Here is a 13,125-nt window from a genome sequence, read left to right as displayed (position 1 = left end):
TGAGCCAAGCGGGGTAATGTGTGCAGAGTCCCAGGTGGGTGGAGTCAAGCGGGGTAATGTGTGCAGAGTGCAAGTGGGTGGAGCCTAGCAGGGCCATGTGTGAGAGCGGTGGAGTGCAAAGTGGGTGGAGCCTAGCGGGGACACGTGTGCGGGCGGCGGAGTGCAAAGTGGGTGGAGCCTAGCGGGGCCATGTGCGCTGAGGACGCCAGTGCCGGGGACTGCATAGCTGGGGATAGGTGAGTGTGAGTGTGTGTGTGTGTGTGTGTGTGTACATGCCAAGTGCAGGATGGGGCGGAGCCCAGCGGCGAAGTGTCGGCTCCCTGCACACGTAGCTAGGATAAATATCGGGTTACTAAACAAATCGCTTTGCTTGGATACCCGATGTTTATCTTGGTTACCAGCTTACCGCAGGCTGCCAGCGATGGCTCCCTGCACACTGTAGCTGTAAAAAGCGCTGCTTTTGGTGATAGAACCGTTCTCGAATGTAACTCGAACTGCCGAACTTTTACAAAACAGCTCGAGTTCCAGTTCTAACTAATCACTTGAACCACGAACTGGAGAACCACGAACTGCGCTCAACTCTAGTCCACACAAAAACAAAGATCAAAATTTCCAGTGTAAACCTATGAGTTCATGAAAATTTCAGACATCATTTGGATGCCACGTGTACCACCCCTGCAGTGGTCGAACCGCTCGCATTCGAGGGTTGCTGCTTTGGCTCGAGGGTCTCCGGACCCGGGGGCTCACAGCCACTTCAAATGAAAAAGGGGTATTTACAGGGAATAAGAGTTTGTGACGCTACCCGTGGTTCGCGATAAGAGGAGCACCGCTGATGCCGATGGGAGTACCTGGGGGAGATGGAGTGGGGCAGCCAGATGACGTTCCCTCCACAAGTAGGGGAGGCTCCGGGACTCCGAATGATGGAGGTGGTGGGGAGCGTAGTGCAGATGGGAGGACAAAGTGCTCCCTCAGGTAATTTTGGCAGTGCTGTGACCACAAAACAGACTCTGACAAAAAGGTAAACCAAGTCTCTGGATGCCGCTGCCCTCTTGGGGGAGCTCGTCTGGGTGTCAGTCTCCTTTGGTACTGCCGGATGGTCCGAAGCCTATCTCTGTACACTAATTTTAGAATGCTTTGGTGGCCCATTGGCTTAAAACTGTCCAGGTCTCGCTCCCTACTTGTGGGTAGTGGAGCTGTGCTCTCAGGGGCTCACGCTTGGGATTTTTGCAGGCTGCGTGGATTGGAAAGCCCTATCCCCCTCGTTGTGCTAGTGCCCCCGATCTCTGAGCTTCTTGTGGACAGTACGTGAAGACACTATCCTTCACAGGCTAATTGCCAGGTTGCCTGAAGGTACTCCCCGACCTAGGGTCCTGTACCCCGCCATGCTTTTGGTCCCGGACCAGGTATTAGGCTTGATCTGCTGTCCGTTCTCCAAGACCAGGTCTAGTCACCTACCCTCAATACCCCACTCCTCCGGGCCCAGACCACCGTCTGCGACCCAACCAACTACATACAGGGAGCCACTACTCTTTCAAATCCCTCTCTTTTTGAGGGCTAACACTCTTCTCCTTTTCACTTCCCTCCCACCAGCCCACCTGACCCCTAGGTGGGCGGCCCTATTCCAGCTAAGCAGCCCACTGGTGTGTCTGACAGGGTGTGGTATGAGGTGTGGTTGGGATTTGGATGCGGATGGGGCAGTACCATAGGTTGGGAACCCAGAACCAAGAGGGGTCCTGCACCACAGAATAAAGAGGGTGCAATACCCTCTGACACCCTGACTAGTTCAGGGGCGTCACACCACGTATGTGCTAGCTGTTTTACACTGACTTTCTGATAAGAGAAGCTTGATAATCCTTCATATTTTTTTTGCATACTCTAATGGTAAAAATTGACACACCAAACTGATCAAAATCAAATCAAAAACTTTGATGAAAATCAAACTTTTTTTTTTTTTGCCTATGAGATCATCGCTGATATATAAACCTTTATATAGGGATGAATTTCAGCAAAGATTGAACATAACTGCTGAATGTGTGAACCAATTATATTATTGTCCCTTTAATTGCACTTCCACATGGCATTACACTTGTCAGTTGTAGGACATGCCTAAAGAAAAGCCATATAGAAGTTGGCTTTCAGATTCAGAATAAATATGCCAATTATTAAAAGTGTCATAAAAATTGATCAAAAACGGGATTTGTTAGTTTTACAATTATACAGATGTAACCTGGGAGGACTGGAGAAACACTCATATGCAATAAAGAGCATTTCATATTTCTAAAGTGATTTTTTGGCAAGTAATAAGCAGTTGAAAATCTCTGTAGGAAATGTCCTGTATGAAGAGAAAAAGGCATTTAATAATGTGGTGGAAAGCGGCCAATTGTTTTTCTATGCAAATCATGCATCAGTGAAATAAAATGAGTGCAGATGCTAAAATGAAACACATTCTGGCTAAAATAGAATGGTTCTAAAGTAAGAGGTTTGTGCCAATGTTCTAAAATTAAAATAATAGTCTTGAAGATGCATGTGCAGAGCTGCATTTGTAAATGATTTAAAAGCCTTTTTGTTGCTGCAAAAGATAAAAAAAAAAAGGATAATCGGCGCTTCGTAGCCTAATAATCTCAATATTAGGTGCAGATATAGCTAGATTAGTGGGGAAAGTTCTCAACTTTTGGATTTGTGTAATTACAGACACAATCCTTGTAAATGCTTGAAGAATTATGGTCTTCCAGCTGTGGCTCCTTTCCTCTAAACAATGATGGAGAAACAGCACCACTCCATACACAATAATATGGAAAAGAGTCAGGACATTGGTGCTGCTGATAATGCCCGTCCAAAGAATAGAAGATATGGTAAAAGATTCTTTATAGGTAAGATATTTATGTTACATGTTTCGATAAAAATATATGTACTGCCCCGGGGCTCGGCCGGCTGCCAAGACGCTCGAGTCTGTGCTCGTCGGTGGGTGGCTCGAGCTCCTCCCGGACCCGAGGGTCACGTCGCTCTGAAGGGGAATTGGCGCTACGTTTAGGGATTCCAGTGGGGAAGGTTCACGGCCGAGGCCATGGCGTTTAGGGATGTAAGTTCGTAATGCCACCCACGGGTTGTAGTGAATGTGGTTGTGAGGTGCGGGCAAGATGGTGTGGTGCGGTGCGCGGCCCGAGGGCACAGTTGTACTCACTATGACAGATACACCGGAGTCTCTGGTAAACCAAAAAGGATGGTGGTCGGTGCCCGCAGCCGGCTGCACTTTGCCAATTTCTCAGGTTGGTGGTTCCCGCCTTTCTCCTGCACCTCTGTGGTAGAACTTGACTGCCTATGCTTCAGCAACGATAGTCCACTCCCCGGCTTGATGTGTATCGGGGAACCCGTTTGCCCGCAGGCACTGGCCCGTGGGATCTCTCTACCTGTGCGGTGGCTTTCTATCCCCCTCGGTGGGCTGTTGCCATCTTTTGGGTCTTTGCTATTAGTACGTCATGCTGACTCAGGATGGGTGTGCCTTTAACGTTTTTTTCAAACAGTGGGTGGTCTGATGATGTCACCACAAAGGATTTTTATACTACTCAGATTCTGCTTGTAACAGATTAGATGTTCCTTGCCTGCTGTCCTGACGAAGGGAGCTGTGACTCCTGAAACGCGTAGGCATGTGCATGCCAATAAAAGAAGCATAAATCTCCTTTGAATCTTCTGAGTCCTTGGCGCGGATTTACAACCCGTTTCCCGTTCACTCTCTGTTCTCTTTCGGGTCTTGGGATGGGAAAGGACCTAAGGTCCAGACCTCAATCAATGAATTCGACGTAGTCCAGCGGCTTCTGGATCTCGTTCTGGGTCTGAGTACCCCTCCTGGTGCTCCGGTTTCCAGTTGGTTCCCTGTTTCGCTACGGGTGGGCCACTACCCTGTCCCGGTCCCTTACAGTTCCACCAGCCATCTTCTCGGCTCCTGCAGGCGACAACCACCATCTTCCTCCTTGCCACGGTACCAGGGCTACGACTTCGGCATCGGTCAGTGTTGTCGCTGCAGACCTGATGCCTCAGGCCTTCTGCACTAGAACTCCACTCCACTGTACTGCACTGAACTTAAACTTGAACTCCCTTAACTGACTGTTTGTTTCATGTCTCAGGCTCTCTGGACTCCTAGGTGGGCAAGGCCAACCACCTGGCTCCGCCCCCTGGTGTGACCATTGAACACAGAGAGGTGACAAGGAATTGTAGGTTGGCTGCTGTCACCTTATTAGGGCCTGATGTTTGTGCAGGGGGTCTACCTGTGACTATCTGGCTAGTTCAGGGTATCACAAATAGACTTACCAATAAACTTACCAATTCATTAAAGGGCTGTAAGGCCATGTGCACATGATTTTACCGCAGATTTGCTGCTGATTTGATGCAGAAAATGTGGCTAACATTTCTGCAGTCATTCCCCAGCAAAACGTATGGGTATAATAAAAATGCTGTGCGCACACTGCGTTTTTTTATACCTATGGATTTACCCACGGAATTTCCGCTGCGGAATTAATGAGCATGTCACTTCTTTTACACAGGTACCTGCGGTTTTTGCCATAGATAATGGTAAAAATCCGTAGGAATCAACCTGCGGAAAAACTGCGGCAAATCCGCACCAAACTGCGGCAAAACCGCATGCGGATTTCGTTGCGGTTTTGGTGTAGTTTTTTACTGCAGGTGCGGGATTCTTTAAGAGGGTCTGGATTTTCCTTGAGAAAAAGTTAATTTCTAGTGCACACATGGCCCTAGAGAGGTTTCACATACAGTTAGGTCCAGAAATATTTGGACAGTGACACAAGTTTTGTTATTTTAGTTGTTTACAAAAACATGTTCAGAAATACAATTATATATATAATATAGGCTGAAAGTGCACACTCCCAGCTGCAATATGAGAGTTTTCACATCCAAATCGGAGAAAGGGTTTAGGAATCATAGCTCTGTAATGCATAGCCTCCTCTTTTTCAAGGGACCAAAAGTAATTGGACAAGGGACTCTAAGGGCTGCAATTAACTCTGAAGGTGTCTCCATCATTAACCTGTAATCAATGAAGAAGTTAAAGGTCTGGGGTTGATTACAGGTGTGTGGTTTTGCATTTGGAAGCTGTTGCTGTGACCAGACAACATGCGGTCTAAGGAACTCTCAATTGAGGTGAAGCAGAACATCCTGAGGCTGAAAAAAAAGAAAAAATCCATCAGAGAGATAGCAGACATGCTTGGAGTAGCAAAATCAACAGTCGGGTACATTCTGAGAAAAAAGGAATTGACTGGTGAGCTTGGGAACTCAAAAAGGCCTGGGCGTCCACGGATGACAACAGTGGTGGATGATCGCCGCATACTTTCTTTGGTGAAGAAGAACCCGTTCACAACATCAACTGAAGTCCAGAACACTCTCAGTGAAGTAGGTGTATCTGTCTCTAAGTCAACAGTAAAGAGAAGACTCCATGAAAGTAAATACAAAGGGTTCACATCTAGATGCAAACCATTCATCAATTCCAAAAATAGACAGGCCAGAGTTAAATTTGCTGAAAAACACCTCATGAAGCCAGCTCAGTTCTGGAAAAGTATTCTATGAGACAAAGATCAACCTGTACCAGAATGATGGGAAGAAAAAAGTTTGGAGAAGAAAGGGAACGGCACATGATCCAAGGCACACCACATCCTCTGTAAAACATGGTGGAGGGAACGTGATGGCATGGGCATGCATGGCTTTCAATGGCACTGTGTCACTTGTGTTTATTGATGACATAACAGCAGACAAGAGTAGCCGGATGAATTCTGAAGTGTACCGGGATATACTTTCAGCCCAGATTCAGCCAAATGCCGCAAAGTTGATCGGACGGCGCTTCATAGTACAGATGGACAATGACCCCAAACATACAGCCAAAGCTACCCAGGAGTTCATGAGTGCAAAAAAGTGGAACATTCTGCAATGGCCAAGTCAATCACCAGATCTTAACCCAATTGAGCATGCATTTCACTTGCTCAAATCCAGACTTAAGACGGAAAGACCCACAAACAAGCAAGACCTGAAGGCTGCGGCTGTAAAGGCCTGGCAAAGCATTAAGAAGGAGGAAACCCAGCATTTGGTGATGTCCATGGGTTCCAGACTTAAGGCAGTGATTGCCTCCAAAGGATTCGCAACAAAATATTGAAAATAAAAATATTTTGTTTGGGTTTGGTTTATTTGTCCAATTACTTTTGACCACCTAAAATGTGGAGTGTTTGTAAAGAAATGTGTACAATTCCTACAATTTCTATCAGATATTTTTGTTCAAACCTTCAAATTAAACGTTACAATCTGCACTTGAATTCTGTTGTAGAGGTTTCATTTCAAATCCAATGTGGCATGCAGAGCCCAACTCGCGAAAATTGTGTCACTGTCCAAATATTTCTGGACCTAACTGTACATGTGTTCTGTTTCAACAAAGCAAATTTACGAGAATTCACGCTCTTCTCCATATAGTCCTCTGAGCCTCTCCTTACCACCTATGCGTATGCGCAGGGATGTACTGGACATGGTGGAGTGTGCATAGTATGGCCACAGCATATGCCATTGCAACCTTTTATTATTCATGCACAGAGCTGTCCCGGTTAGAGATGACCAAACCTGAAGTTTGAGATTCGGGTTCGGAAACCGACTAGTAAAAAAACAAAGTTCTGGTTCGAAGATCGAGTGAGTTACGAGTGCAAGCCACTCAAGCAAGCAGCGCGGTGCTTGGGTGTGAGTGATACTCAACCCTGTGCAAGTCCCGTGCAGTGTTTGAATGGCGCACACTGGGGATAAAATCAGCATGATCAAATGTAATGTGCATATACACACAAAAGAAATTAACAAAATTTAAAAAACCCGCCCACCCTGCCCCAGTTTGAGATTCGGGTTCGGAAACCGACTAGTAAAAAAACAAAGTTCTGGTTCGAAGATCGAGTGAGTTACGAGTGCAAGCCACTCAAGCAAGCAGCGCTGTGCTTGGGTGTGAGTGATACTCAACCCTGTGCAAGTCCCGTGCAGTGTTTGAATGGCGCACACTGGGGATAAAATCAGCATGATCAAATGTAATGTGCATATACACACAAAAGAAATTAACAAAATTTAAAAAACCCGCCCACCCTGCCCCAGAAGTGTTCCGCTTATGGCTGGCAGCATTTTGGTGCAGTCAGAAACTGCACAATTACTGACTTCCATTGAGGTTCGGATCAAGTCAGGTTCACAAACTGAACTTTTTATGGTTCAATTGTACCTGCCAAACTGAACTTCTAAAGGTTTGCTCATCTCTAGTCCTGGTAAGGTCAAGGCTTTTCAAAGAGCACTCAAGGCAGGGACATGAAGAGGCCTTGCATCTCAGTGGCAATAAGAAGCGCCAAGGAAAGGAAGTATCACAGAGCGCAACAGAAATGCAAGGCAATTAATAACTGTTTTTTTTTTTTCATTTATTCTACATTTGTTGTGTGCTAATTTCATTCTCAAACCCAGGTCATATTAACCCCATCATGACCTTGCGATTTTCCATTTTCCATTTTTTATTTTCATTTTTTCCTCCCCCTTCCTCCAAGAGCCATAATTTTTTAATTTTTCCATCAATATGGCCATATGAGGGCTTTTTTTCTGGAGGGCAAGTTGTACTTTTCAATTACATAATTTATTCTGCCACATATTGTACTGGAAAATGGGAAAACAATTCCAAGTGCAGAGAAATTGCAAAAAAAAAATCAATTTCACAATTTTTTTTATTATTTTTTGTAATTTACCATGGTAAAACTGACCTGGCATTATGAGTCCCCAGGTTGGTACGAGTTTGTACAATCTAAACATGTAAAGTGTCACTTTTATCTGAGTAGTGAAAAAAAATCTAAAATTTGTCAAAAAAAGGGCATTTTTAATTTTTTTTTTCCACTACGCTCTTTACTGATCAGATACATTTATTTTATATTTTGATAGATTGGACATTTCTGAACTCAGCAATTCCAAATACAGTATGTGTATGTACAGTATGCCTATGATTTTAATAGTTTTATTTTCAATAGTGCAAAAGGGGATGATTTGAACTTTTTATTGTTTTTTTAATATTTTTTTTCAATTGTATTAGTCTTTTTAGTGGACTTCATCATCACAGTGGTAATCAGCTGACCGCTAGCTGTCATGACAACCCATTTCTGATCCACCCATGCCTAATAGCTACAGTCATTTGAAGAAGTTTTGGCACCCCTATTAATGTTAACCTTTTTTCTTTATAACAATTTGGGGTTTTGCAACAGCTATTTCAGTTTCATATATCTAATAACTGATGGACTGAGTAATATTTCTGGATTGAAATGAGGTTTATTGTACTAACAGAAAATATGCAATCCGCATTTAAACAAGATTTGACTGGTGCAAAAGTATGGGCACTTAAACATAAAAGTGACATTAATATTTTGTTGATCCTCCTTTTGCAAAAATAACAGCCTCTAGTCGCTTCCTGTAGCTTTTAATGATTTCCTGGATCCTGGATGAAGGTATATTTGACCATTCCTGTTTACAAAACAATTCCAGTTCAGTTAAGTTTGATGGTCGCCGAGCATGGACAGCATGCTTCAAATCATCCCACAGATTTTCAATGATATTCAGGTCTGGGGACTGTGATGGTGATTCCAGAACTTTGTAATTGTTCCTCTGCATGAATGCCTGAGTAGATTTGGAGCGGTGTTTTGGATCATTGTCTTGCTGAAATATCCATCCCCTGCGTAACTTCAACTTCATCACTGATTTTTGCCCATTATTGTCAAGAATCTGCTGATACTGAGTTGAATCCATGCGACCCTCAACTTTAACAAGATTGCCGGTGCCGGCATTGGCCACACAGCCCCAAAGCATGATGGAACCTCCACCAAATTTTACTGTGGGTAGCAAGTGCTTTTCTTGGAATGCCGTGTTTTTTTTGCCTCCATGCATAACGCCTTTTTGTATGACCAAGCAACTCAATCTTTGTTTCATCAGTCCACAGGACCTTCTTCCAAAATTTAACTGGCTTGTCCAAAAGTGCTTTTGTATACCTCAGACGACTCTGTTTGTGGCATGCTTGCAGAAACGGCTTATTTTGCATCTCTCTCCCATACAACTTCTTTATTTGTGCAAAGTGCGCTGTATTGTTGACCGATGCACATTGACACCATCTGCAGCAAGATGATTCTGCAGGTCTTTGGAGGTGGTCTGTGGATTGTCTTTGACTGTTCTCACCATTCTTCTTCTCTGCCTTTCTGATATCTTTCTTGGCCTGCCACTTCTGGGCTTAACAAGAACTGTACATGTGTTCTTCCACTTCCTTACTATGTTCAACAACAACATGTTCAACATCCTAGCTGCTCCCTACCATCTCTCCCGGGATCCCCGTCACCAGCAGCGGTGGTGCCATCATCACCACTTCCCGTGGGTGGCGTCATGAACAATCTCCCTAAACATACCACCCCCCTTTTCACTCACGGGTGAGGAGCACTGCTCGAGTCCCCGGGTCCGGTCCACCACTCGAGCCACCGAGCAGCAGCAGCAGAAGCCCCGGACCCGAGTGTGGCGAGCGCGTCCCCTCCGCCCGCAACATAATGCATAATGTTATGATGGCTATGGAATAGCAGGGAACTAGGGCTCCATCCTAAGCTGACCCACAAGCAAGGGGGCCCTATCCTATACCTAACCTCAGGGATACTCCAAATGGTGGAGAGGCCTGAGACTCATTCCTGGCCCTGCTCCTGACCAGTCCTGATATTATTTCCTCTCCCCCTCCCCTCAGGAAGGGATGGGACATGAGTGCATTGAAAACCAAAATGCTGTTACTTAGCACACACATATAGAGGTAAAAAACAATAACATATTAGGAGGAAAACAAGAGCAGGAAGGAAGCAACAACATAACAGGTGTAAACTCTACAAAAACTCCAATCAAAAGCAACATTTTCACCAGAACATCTGGAATATAAAAAATCACAGACCAACACAGGATAACTTATAGCTAGCATGGAAAGAAAATTTAATCCAGCATAAATAGGAGGGGAGCAGATATCATTGGCATCAGCACCACATGTGATCACAGGAACCTAAAAAGCAGACTAGCAGATATTACCTCTTGCTAGCCTGCCTATGAATCAGCGCACAGCAGGTCAACGCCTATGTCTGCCTATGTTCATCCCAGACACTAGAGAAACAATTGGGTTAAGTGTCTGAGTCTAAATGTGAACAGAGCCCAACACCACCATTAAGTCGGCGAATTTTAGGCAAAACTCCGTGTGACACAGAGTTCATCCAGTGGCCTGTAGCAAAAGCTTACATTGCTGCACTATCTGTTGTCCTCTCCCATATCTTGTTATGTAGTGATGTGCAGGAAAAAAACAATCGTGCAGATAGGGTCTTAGTCTATTATAGGAGTGGGGTTAATAGCATGAAACAGCTCATCTTATTAGATTGTGATCAGTCACAACCACTATTGAGTTTGTAGAACAAGGCTGCCGCAGCCCTTGTGGAGGATCGGTTGTAAATGTAGAAGTATGAGTTTAAAAACCACACTGCTGTGAAGAATCCAAAAGATTTGTAAAGCTGACCAGTGACTTATTCTACGCGTTTTGGATATAGTAGTCCCCTTTATCAGGAAAATTAGATATATATGTGATATTCCTGATGAAAGTAGCTACAATCTCCGAAACACGTCAACTTTACAAGTCTTTGGATTCTTCACGGCAGTGCAGGGTTTTAACCCTTTTGCATTTACAACTATATTCTTGTAAATCTGGCAGTGAGCTGACACCTGCAAATGCTGCTGCAGCACTGACAGACGGCAGTTGTAGCTAACTTGCATAAATAGCAACACACCTTCACAAGTAGCTCAGGAAAATCTGGGTAGGTTTTTAGATAGCACTGAACCAGTAAGTTGAGCATTTGGGCCAGACATAGTATGTGTGTTAGTTTTCAAAGCTTCAGAGCTTAAGGTCATTATCACACAAGACTATTTCTGGTTGGAGGTTCAGTAGAAAGGAGCCACAGTTCTGTCTGGTCTGTTAGACCTCTCAACACGTCTGCAGAGGTGTGCTGTTTGTCACCTAAAGATATGAGTTATAGCTAAGCTTGTTGCCATCTCCCCAAGGCAGTGTTGCAATGCTTCCAGATTGTGACTAATAAAGATGACAATACAGTGATGGAGGATGAGGAGGAGGATAAGGAAGAGAAGGGGGTGCAGGAACTGGTGTAGGAGTTGGAGGAAACCCTGAGGGGCCTATAGCCCGAAATTTTAGGTGCCTCTACAAGGTTCTCCCAGGGCGCTGTCAAGGAAATGTAGCATCCCTGGCCATAAGCACTTGTCCATGTGTCCATGGTTAAATGAAGCTTGCCAGTAAAATGCTTTGGTGAGAACATGGGTAATGATATCGGACACGTGCTTGTATAATGCAAGTGTGACGCCCTGGCATATCAGGTCGTCACAGGGTATTGTGCAATCTGCTCTTCTGCACAGTATCCGCATCCTCCTTTGTTATGGATCCTTGTCCTTTGGTGTTGCTAAGAGCTTAGCCAATCAAAATCCTAGGAACACTTTACACCATACCCAGCAGACACATCATTGGGGGGCCTGAAGGGAATAGGGCCGCCCACTTGAGGGGTTGGTAGGGGAAAGTGAAAAAGTGAAAAGAGGAGTGTTGTGTTGGAGGTGAAAGAGAGAGGAGGTCAGGAGCAGGGCTCCTCGAGTCTACTAGGTGGCAGACGTTGGTCTGGGCCTGGTAGGAGCTGCAACCCCAGCCACAGGGGATCATGTCAAGGGGCACGGATTGCCGAGGAAGGCAGCCGGCGGCCTTGAGCCATCTCCGGGCAGGGGCCAGGGCACGACGTGGTACGCGGACCCTAGGCCAGGAAGTAGCTTCAAGCGTCCTGGTAATATACCCGACCGGGTGAAGTCTTCAAGATTCATCCCTCACCCACTCCAAAATCGGGGGTACTAGCGCAATGAGAGGATAGAACTTTTCCCAAAACAAAGTCCACCAAATCCCAAGCGTGAACCCTGAGAGCAAGCTCACTCCATTAGCCATACGGGTGAGCGGGACCCGATTGGTTCCATACTAACAGTGAGAAGGTGCAACGGAAAAGGCCACAGGCTAACAAGCAACACCAAGGGCACGGACTCAATCGTGCTCCCGCCTTGCTGCAGCAGTGCTCAGAATTCTGGTTTACAAGCTGTCGGTGTCAGTATTCTTAGACTGAGTGAGTACACAGAAACCCTTCCTTTTCCCAATGGCACCCCACTCCTGCACCAACACCGGGCCCCGGGGCACAACCCCCCTACTCACGGAGGGGTTAAACACCTTGCTGCCGTACCATTGCCACCGAGCTTCCCCTTCCCCAACAGCAGCGGTGGTACCACACCTTACCACGCACCGTGGGTGGCGTCACAAACTTCTAATCCCCCTGTACATATGCACTCTTTTCACTTCGAGTGTCCATGCGACCCCCCCCCTACCCTCCCGGGTCCGGAGACCCCTCGAGCCACCGCGGTTTCGGATCCGAGTGGCTCGGCCGCTGTCACGGGGGCGGTTCACAAGAATGGCATACTGGGAGAAATAGTGATGGCTGGGGACCAATTACTAAGGGTCAGCCACCACCATAGTGTGATTTTTGTCCTGAAGAAAGAGAAATTGCTTGCAGAAATGCATTGACAATAAAAATTACCATCTTATCATCTTGTCATGATATTCCCTCTTTACTTATTTAAGGAATACTACTACTCCCAGGGATGCTGCAGCAACCATCTTTGCCTTCTCAGTGGTTGTGGTTTTCACAACTACCCCAGGTGAGCATGTTTTTGTCTCTCCACATTATCCACTATCCTCAGATAAGATTATTTGCGCTACTTCTTTCATTCCAGTTTATTGCCTTCTCAAATAGGATTTGAGAAAAACAACATAGGATTTGAGAATAACAACATTATAAAGGAAGTTAGAGATCTTCTGGCCATCAAGGAACCTACTATACCCACTTTGAAGCAAATATCCACAAGAAAATAAGTGCACCACCAGGTAGGCCGAAAATATCTCACATTGGTGGGCTTACCCAAAAAAATGGCAAGTATATTGATGCATTTTTAAAACCACTTGTGGAAACCATTCCATCATTCTTGCGA

Source organism: Anomaloglossus baeobatrachus, chromosome 7 (assembly GCF_048569485.1).
Source record: "Anomaloglossus baeobatrachus isolate aAnoBae1 chromosome 7, aAnoBae1.hap1, whole genome shotgun sequence".
NCBI classification, from domain to species: Eukaryota; Metazoa; Chordata; class Amphibia; order Anura; family Aromobatidae; genus Anomaloglossus; species Anomaloglossus baeobatrachus.
This window is presented reverse-complemented; position numbering follows the sequence as displayed.